This window comes from Anabas testudineus, chromosome 8 (genome assembly GCF_900324465.2).
Source record: "Anabas testudineus chromosome 8, fAnaTes1.2, whole genome shotgun sequence".
Taxonomy (NCBI): Eukaryota; Metazoa; Chordata; class Actinopteri; order Anabantiformes; family Anabantidae; genus Anabas; species Anabas testudineus.
Genome location: NC_046617.1, coordinates 20,260,478 through 20,268,721, shown reverse-complemented (window position 1 = coordinate 20,268,721; position 8,244 = coordinate 20,260,478). Strand labels below are relative to the sequence as shown.

The 8,244-nt window shown below is 41.8% G+C and overlaps 1 long non-coding RNA gene across 2 annotated transcripts; it reads left to right on the top strand.

Annotated features, from left to right (window-relative positions):
• The first annotated feature begins 358 nt into the window (after window positions 1-358).
• Window positions 359-3,923, top strand: LOC113154978. Of its 2 annotated transcripts, none has more exons than XR_003298087.1 (3): window positions 359-1,776; window positions 2,075-2,394; window positions 3,213-3,923. It is a non-coding gene; the product is annotated as an uncharacterized LOC113154978 (long non-coding RNA). The 2 variants fall into 2 exon arrangements; XR_003298086.1 differs by having other exon boundaries at window positions 359-1,792.
• Window positions 3,924-8,244: the final 4,321 nt, after the last annotated feature.

Below are 8,244 nucleotides of genomic sequence, written 5' to 3'. Positions count from 1 at the left end.
AGTTTATTTGTCCCAAAGTGACTCCAGCAGTTCGAGCTCGTGTTCAGATGTGCGTAAGGGGGCTGAGTGGGCAGGTGACCTGGATTTCCCATCACGGGACACTCATCCCCAGGAAGCAGCGAGGGGAAGCTGCAGTGGGTCCGTCAGCACAGATCATCAGCACCCTGGTGACACAGCGACGGCTCCAATCAAGTGATTTGCTGCCGAACACGCTGCTCCGATCACCTGTGGTAGAAGTTGACGTGCTGTTTTCAGAGTTCACAGTTTGTTCACAAAGTTTTAAAACAGTTAAAACCACATTAATGACATTTAAAGGGTAAGTTCACACATTTTCAAGGCTGCTCACATAAACAATCAAACAGGTTTTTCTTGATGCAATAATTTTTCTTGTTACAGTAACAGATGCTTCTTTTGTAAGTGTCATTAAAAATGTGTTATAAAGTTGATCTGATGTCAATTTAAGGTTTTAACTGTTTTAATTAGTCACATAAGGTGGATATCTTTCAAAGTCGCAGCAGTTTGTAGCACAAAACAAAAACACAAAGAGGGAATTTCTTCCAACCAAGGTTCATTTTGGAAAAGTTTAATTCAGGTTGTTGAAGCTTTTTTGAACAGAGCGAGGACTGTGGAAAAGACAGGAGCGATGCTCACAGCCAGTAAAACCTCCTACGGTGCTTTTATTTGTATTTCTCTGTTGTTGTAAGGCCAGATTGAGAAATTACAAACCTGCCCTTTAACGTCAGATCAGAAATGTGGAGAGAAGAACAAACGTCTGTTTCCTGAGTGTCGCGTCAGCAGAACGGGGCGTTAAAAATCTAAAAATGACAGTGATACAGGAAAAGACGACCTGTGTTCTGTGGAGTCGTGGATCCTACTGTATTTTAGAGCCTTGGTTTACGGTAGCAGCTCAGTAGGGGTCAGGGGTCAGGGGTCAGGGGTCAGGAGTGGCACTTTGCTCTCCACCAAAACAAAGATGGTGACAGAAAATGATGAGGATCACTCTGATTCTAAACTAAAACTATAAAAATCCTTCCTTTCCTGATCGTTGTGCTGTTTGACTCTCACTAGAAGAGTCTGTGAACGTTCAGGCAGAGTTTGGTAAAAACGACTCTACATAGGTAGAAACAGTTCAGAGAGTTGTACTGGATTCAGATGTAATTAATACGTAAGAGGTGCAAACTGCAGCTCAGACATGGACGGATGGATGGATTGTATTGTGTAAGAATCTCATTTTAAAAGGATTCAGCTGGAAACATTAGACACAGGTTCAGGCTCAGGTTAGTTATTACTGAGCGTCTGCTTCTGTACCTGTGTTGGGTCCACTGTTTAAAATTGATCCAGTTCAACAGAAGTGTTAAATCTCTTGTTTCATGTGTAAACTGCACGTGTGTGTTTTCCAAAAATGAAACGGTCGAAAAGCAAAAGAAACGGTTCCTAACAGCAGGAGGACTCGTGAACAGCTGTTAATATGTAAACTGTGTTTCCTCGCATTAAATACAACATGACTCTGATCTCAGTGATGGTCTCTGAACAAGCCGATCTGGATCAATAAGAACTCGTCTGCATGAGTCCCGTTCATCTGCAGAGACAAGATTGAAAAACTGGAACCAACTGCCGCCTGTCATCCTGCACCACCCACGCATTTCCAGGGAAAACATTCCTGCTGATTCCAACAGAAATAAACTACCGACACTTGGAAAAACACATCAGAAACTAATAATAAATCCTCCGAGTTTCTGTGGCTGCGTCTCTGATGTCCCAGTATCCCAGTCTAAGGTACTCAAATACTTAAGTAAGTACTTAAGTACTCAAATTTATCTCTTATGGCTAAAATGTGGTTTTATTTTGAAGTATGTTTGTAAGTAATACTGTAGTTTTGTTTAATACATTTGATGGATTTGAAATGTTACAACATATAATTAGTGCAAAAATAATATATTAAAATACACTAAAGTGCAGTATTTTACTGATTTAGAGACTTTATGAAGTAGCAGGATACTCAAGTTCATCTTTTACACACTTTTCTTAAAATGTGGTTTGTATGAACTTAAAGTTTATTTAAATCCACTTTTAGGACACTGCTACACAGGTTAATGGACGTTTGGAACTTATTATAAAAGAAGAATCTGCATCATGTTCATGTGAGTGAAGACTTTAAAGCGACTGATCACCTGCTGCATGTTCCTGCTACACAACGTTCAGACCGAATGATGTGAACATGAGTCCAGATTCTAACAAACAGAGTTTACAAAAAAAAGACCAGGTGGGTTTTCTGACGGCGAGTCGATGGAGGAATGTGTCCGTCAGCGGTGAACTCGTCCGGTGGGAATCACTCCTGGAATGTGTTCAGCGTCACAGCTGAAGGTGTCGCAGGCAGTTGGCCGAGGGGGACAGGTGTGTGTTAGTGTGTTTTACTGTGTGTTAGTGTGTGTTAGTGTGTGTGTTAGAGTATGTTAGTGTGTGTTAGAGTGTGTTAGTGTGTGTGTGTGTGTGTTAGAGTATGTTAGTGCGTGTGTGTGAAACACGTATGAAACCACGTGTGCCTGATTCCTCCTGCAGACTTTTTGCAGCAGCCTGCGTTAAACGTTTCACTTCTATTGTAGAAAGTCGTCAGTTATTATTTTAACAGAAGGATTTTTATGGAGACGTTGGTGACAGGAAGTTAAAAATGGGAAAGATCAAATAAAACTGCTCACACGTCTACAGACGAGCTTGTGCACAGGTGTAAGTATGTGTCTCTGTGTGACGGGGGTGTTGATGGATCATGAGGGGGCCCGTGTCAGGAGAACACCAGGTCTCACCCCTAAATATACAGCTGAGCACCCAGGGGTCGTGACCCCTGGGTGTCCAGGGACCAGTTGCTGCGTGGGCCCTCTGTGCTCGCAAGACCACGGGATGGGGGGGTCAAAGCATGTAACCGAACCACTTGCTTCAGATGTCGGGGGGTAATTTACTGCCGCTCTTTATGTTGCAGCAGCAGCTCTGACAAATGTTGAACGTGGAACATGTTGATTTGTACATTTGACAAATGTCACATAAAGAAAAATCACAGGATGCAGTTAGTTCACAGAATCATCTATAAATCAACTGAATTAACAAATAAATCGTTAATTAAATTATTATTGTAGAAAAAGAAGAAATAAATAATGAGCAGGTTCAGTTCAGGAGTCGGTTTGAATCCATCTTATTTCTTCTTACTGCTTTTCTTTAAGACAGTGGACAACAACCTGTGTCTGATCTGTGTCCGTCTTCCTGAGAACTGAAGAATAAATCTGATGTCAAACCAAAAGGCCGGAGGGAAGAACAGAGACAGAACACCAGGACCGGGTCTACGGAGACTGATCCACATTCCCTCCAGCAGGGGCACAGGAAGCAGCAGGAGAAACAGGATTTCTCCAGCAGACAGTTGGTAGATATGTGAACTGAGGCAGAGCCCTGATGACTTTAATGAATCGATGAACTGCGGGTTTGGATCATTTCAACCTCCTCTTTGATTTATGAAGAGTCATCACATCTGGTCTTTGTGCCCATTGTTCTCTGAACAGCGTCTGTGTCAGGATGAAACTCGCTGCCAGACTACCAAGATGATGAAGGTGGAAGATTAGCATCCCATCTGCAGGTCTGCATCTCGTCTGCATCTCGTCTGCATCGCTGCAGCCGCGTTTTATCTCCTTCAATCAGCTCAGAGCCTCTAAACAGGCTCCTGTGACTTTTCATTACACCCTGTGGTTTCAGAGCCGTTTGCTCTGGCCAGCATCCTGCACCCTGACACACAGAGGAGTACACCAACGCAGTACTCCAGCAAAAAAGGTACTTCAAGTACAAAAAGTATTCAGCTAGGAGGTGATGCTGACTGAGTTATTGAACCTGATGCTGTTGTTTGAGTCCAGGTTTGTTCTTCGTGTCTCATTAAAATAAAGTGTCTGCAGAAATTCAACATGTTCAGTTTCATTTATCAACAGATTGAAGCAGAAAAACTTCAACAACTAAAACAGATACTGAGAAAAATCAGAAACGACAAGTTCAGATCTAAACGACTGGAAACATATGGAACAGAGTATTATTACTTTTAGTACTTCAAGTAGTTTTAAAAGTTAAAACCTTTGTACTTTTACTTAAATATAATTTTTGAATGCAGGACTTTCACTTGTAAAGTATTTCTATACTGGAGTATTGCTGTTTGTACACTAGTAAATGATTTGAGTACTTTGGGAGGGGGGCACCATTGAGTACTTCTGGTACTTTAAGGTACTTTACTATACTTTTACTTGTATTTCTACACTATAGTGTCCTAACCTACTGGTATTGTAATTACCTAAGTACATTTACTTAAGTACTGTACTTACAATTTACCAACTTACCCACAAATTACCAACTATTTTAATGTACTTTGCTACTATAACTACTACTTCTTCATACTTTACTGCATTTCAGAGACAAATACTGTGTTTTTACACTAAACTATTTACTTGATAACTACAGTTACTTTTCAGTTTAGGACTAAATAAATAAACATTCATCAGAATTTACTGATTCCTGCTTTGAAATTCACAAACGAATCCTGAAACTGTAAAATAAAAACTTAAAACCATCAAACCAACATTTAAAGATTTCAAATCATCTTTAAATCATCATCAGAGAGTACTTTTACTATGGTACTTTGAGTATTCAGCAGCTACTTTTGTACTTCTAGTTAAGTAAGTTTTTGTACTTCTACAGTACATCTGGTGTGTGTACTAATACTTTTACTGAAGTACTGTTTCTTTTGAGAATTATTGGTGGAACGGCGCCATCTGTTGGAAAAATGAAGGAACTTGTTAAAAACGGACCAGAAGCTGCAGAGTTTCCACTTTTTAAATTTAAAAACCAAAAAACCATCAAATCAAACTCACATTAATAAATAAAAGTCACGTTTTCCTCTTAAAACATAAAAACAACGACAGACACAATTTATGTGTTAGTTCTAACTCTGCCTGTAAATCAAGAACAGTGTTGAATTCAGTTTCCACCTTAATGTTTCTGCATGTATACTAAATATTAAATGTAAATGTAATACACAGTGAAAGTGGAGGTGAAGACAACATAACCTGCAGAACCTCATTTCTATTTAATCAGTGACTCAGGTGACGTCTGTTGTCAGTTGTTGTCTCATCACCTGTTTCAGGTGAATCACAGTTTCAATTAAATCAGTCATAGAATCAATCTGCTGATTTTTACCACGTATGTTAAGAGTGAAGTTATTTATCAAACTTTGTAGATGAAATTAATCCAGGTCGGGTTAGACGTGAGGCCGTTTTGTCGTCTACACGTGAACAGAGTGAAGACTGAAGACCTTTAACATCCAAAGTCATGAGACTCCAGAGAGGATCAGGACAGTTTCACTGATTTAGTTCTGATTTTAACACTGTTGTTCTTATTTCTTTTTAAATGAGGCGAACGAAACAAAACCTGAGATAAAAGAAACAGAGTCAGTCAGATCTGAGATCTTCTCTGTAAAGGAGAGTTTTCTATTAGCGGCAGTAACAAAAACCACACAGGGTCAAAACTAAACCCAGATTATAACAGTTAGTACAAACACATGGGGGGGGGGGGGGTCAGAGCATTAACAGAGAACAGAGAAAAACAGGGTTCTATTGAAATAGAAGATGGAAAAAGTCTGTTTGAGCTCCTGAAACAGGTGAATTCAAAAGACGATGAAAACAAAAAACTGCAGAGAAAAAATGACAAAAAATTAAAAAATGAGACAAAAAGGATTCAAGCTGCAAAAATACAAAGAGACAAAAAGTTTAAAATCAGTGACAAAGAAAATGTAGAAAAAAAACGGAAAGAGACTCACAGCGGGGGGTGGGGGGGGTCCACTGAGTCTGTGCTTCATTTTTACACCGCAGGATGGCGCCACACGCACAGTGAGTGAGTCTTCATACAGAGTCCAGTCCGCGCAGCAGCCCCGAGGAGAGTCCTGAAGACCAGAGTCCTGAAGACCAGAGTCCTGAAGACCAGAGTCCCGTAGACCAGCGGACAGGTTGCAGGTTGGCTCAGTGTGTGTTAATGACCAGTTACATGTTCTGGTCGTGTGTGTGTGTGTGTTTCAGCACCTCCTTTCCCTGTTGTCTGACTTTGTTTCACTTCTGACTCACGACACCTTAAATTACACGTTTTATTATTGTAGAACTGCAGCGCCAAGATTTAAGGGAATCAAGATGAGTGTGTGTGTGTGTGTGTGTGTGTGTGTGTGTGTGTGTGTGTGTGTGTGTGTGTGTGTGTGTTTGGGGGGTTACTGTGTGAAAACAACCTCTGCTCTTTGAAGCAGTTTCGACTCAGTGAAATCCACGCTCGGGTTTTTATCGCTCCCTGAATCAAACGAACGTCTTCAGCTTTTCACCGAGATAAGAAAACAGCTGAGCTGAAGTTGACGGAACAGCTTCATCCATCCCTGAGTGTGACCTTCACTTATCCACAGTGATCCAGCGAGATCCAGCGAGATCCCCCAGGCCTGTTCAGTTCCTGCCAAATGATGTTATTCCGCCCAGTCCGCGGTGGCTGCTCCTCTCCCACTTCTTCATGTGCGATACAAAACAAACAAACGTCCTCAGTGTGCGTTTAGTTCAGAGCCTGAAATGTGTGTCTGGGTTAAAAAAGGCCTTGTTGCTTTGAACGATTCCATATTTCTCCTGATTTCTAAAAAGAAAGGAACAAAACCACCTGAGTCTGAGCCTCGAGTTTAATGTTGCGGAGCTTTTACGACGGGGTTCCTGTAAAATTAATAAAAAGTGGAGTTCAAATCAGGAAAATCTCCTTCATACAGATCTGAGAGTGTCGCGTCCATCAGCGGCCCCGGAGCCGTTTGTCCCCAGAAAGGGGTCCAACACGTGGCTCTGTGTCAGATGACCCCCCACCCCCCCGGTGTCGTACCTTCAGCCTTTGCAGTGCTTCGACGCTCCCGCTCTCGCCTTATTGAAACCACACAGCGCGCACGGGCCTGTTTCCAATCTGAAGACATGCGTGATGAATTTGGGAAATCATCTGCAGCTTTGCTGGTCCCGTATAGCCCACCCAGTCCGGACCCAGTCCCGCTCTGCCCCGGGGTATCAATACGATTAGAGGCAGGAAATGTGGGAATCCCCAACAAAGGGCTCCATCATTAAACACAAACAACCAGAGGCCCCGACAACAGCGAGCGCGCCCTCCTCTCCTCACTCCTCTCCTCACTTCGCTTTCATGTCTGCGCAAGTGAAAATCTCTGACTTTCATCCAGATATCAGCGTCCCGCTCTCAGCTGCCCGTTATTAAAGCAGATAATCAGCCGGAGTTATGACAGAGTCGAGCTCCCACGGAGAACAGAGAGTTGCAGCCTCACAAATCTCCAGTTCACACGTGGTGCCGGGGTCAGTGCAGCTTCAGTAAAATTAGAAAACCGTCTAATTCTCCTCAGTTTATTCAGAGGAGCTCCTGATGCCGCACAGGTTACAAATGATTATTTTCTCAGCGGTATAAAATCAGTCATTGCACTTTTATCCTGTGTTGCGCGTCTGAAAACTGTAATTGTGCGTCAAGTGTGCGCGTAAAGAGCGGCTGCAGGAGCCTTGGAGGGGGATTAAGACTTAAGTCCCTGCATCACGTAGAGAAGAGTTTGGGGATTTTCCCCTCAAGTGTTTAACTTGAAGAAAAGAGAAATTAAAATGTGGATTCATCACGTTTCTTATTCTCAGAAGTTTCTCTGATGCTTTGAGATTTTTTTCCTTCGTGTTTTTTGTCTAATTTAAAATATTTTTCAGCAAAGTTTAAGATTTTTTACACAATAATTCTCCAGTGGTTTAATTTAAGATCAACGTGCTTTTAGGGAAACTAATAAAATAATAATAAGTTTAATAATAATTCAGTTGATATATAGTTTTGCTTGAGCGGCTACAGCTGATAACAACGTGTTGGCTCATATTATTCATATTTAATAATTTCATTCAACTCTTTTGCTGTAATTCAGAAATAAACATTTTAAATTTCAACATTTCCTCTGGTTTGGTTTTTTCTGGATGAATCGCTAATGTCCGTGTCCACTTGGCACTGATGTGAAGCTGATGGGAGCGCACTGGGAGGCTGGTACAGGCCTTCTTGGTACCCTGTGCGTCGTTTTCATTGGTCAGGATCCTCTTCCTCGTGCCTCGCCGTGACATCACATCCACCCGACCCACAGGAACGCAGCACAGATTACAGATGATGCTGGACATCTCCGAGGACGCACACGTT